A 1,250-nucleotide genomic window follows, 5' to 3' on the forward strand; every position below is an offset into this window, starting at 1 on the left:
GGGTTTGAGAAGCCCTGGGGCCCGGCCTGAATTTTTGGGCCCCACTATCGATTTTCCAGACGCACCACAGAGACTGTTTGGTGTCAGGGGGCATTGTGTGCAGTTTCAAGGGGCCCGGGGGAAAGGGTATTGGCGTGGGCAGCAAAGGTTTCCCGCGACTGCCGGTGTTGTGGGCCCATTGGGGCGAGCACTGCTTTCTGGGCCTTGACTACCTGAGCAAAGTAAGCGGGGTCGACCTTGACGGGTGCGGTGGGGGGAACTTGGGTGGGGGGGGGGGGGGGCCCCCCCCCGGGGGGGCCCCCCCGGGCCCCCCCCGGGGGGGGCCCGGGGGGCCCCCCCGGGGCCCCCCCCCCCGGGCCCCCCCCCCCCCCCCCGGGCCCCCGCGGGCCCCCCCCCCCCCCCGGCCCCCCCCGCCCCGGGGCCCCCCCCCCCCCCCCCCCCCCCCCCCCCGGGGGGGGGGGGGGGCCTGGGAAAGTTCCATAGTGGCCCCAACATTTAAAACCCCCAGGGCCGCACCCCCCAGGGTATTTCCCAAGCCCCCCCAAGGGGGTCCCAACCCTTTTTTCAGGCCCCCTAGGGCTTTTTCCACTTACTGAAGGCCCTCCACCTGATCGTGCTGGGGTTGACGGAGCTTTTTCCCAAGTAGGGGCCCGGGAAAAACCCAGGACGGGGGTGGGTTTTTGGCCCCCTTCCACCGCCTTCCGAGTTTTCGCCTGTACCCTTCCCTTAGCCTTTTTGGACAGCACTCCCCGGGTGGGCCATTCCTGCCACAGGGCCTTTCAGCATGTGGGGGAAAATTAGAAAAACCATCCCGGGTTTAAGGATTTTGTTTTTCCCCTCCCCCGAAAACCGATACGTCTGTGCCCCCCACCGCAGCCCCAACACAAAAGCCTTGGGGGGGAAATGCTCAGGTCCCCCTTCCTCAATGCTTTTCCCCCTCCACTTTAACCTTCCCGGGCCCCCGAGGTCCCTGGGGGGGGTGACAGCTGGGGCCCCAGGCAATGGTTGGGGCCCTTAGGAAGGCCTCGAACCCAAGGCCCTCGCCAGCCCCCAACCCGGAAAGGTTTCCCCCCCGGGGTGCCTGCTTGGGCGTAAAATTTCAGCTGCTGGTCCTCAAAGCCCTCAAAAAAAAAAAAAAAAATCGCGGGCCCCGGACCCCCATCATCTCTTTCCCCAGCGGGAAAGGGGACGACCTCCTTTCCAGCGCCCAAAAACCTCGCCAGCTGGGGGCAGTTCTTTGCCCCGCCAAA

The sequence above is a fragment of the Penaeus monodon genome, unplaced genomic scaffold (assembly GCF_015228065.2).
Source record: "Penaeus monodon isolate SGIC_2016 unplaced genomic scaffold, NSTDA_Pmon_1 PmonScaffold_188, whole genome shotgun sequence".
Taxonomy (NCBI): Eukaryota; Metazoa; Arthropoda; class Malacostraca; order Decapoda; family Penaeidae; genus Penaeus; species Penaeus monodon.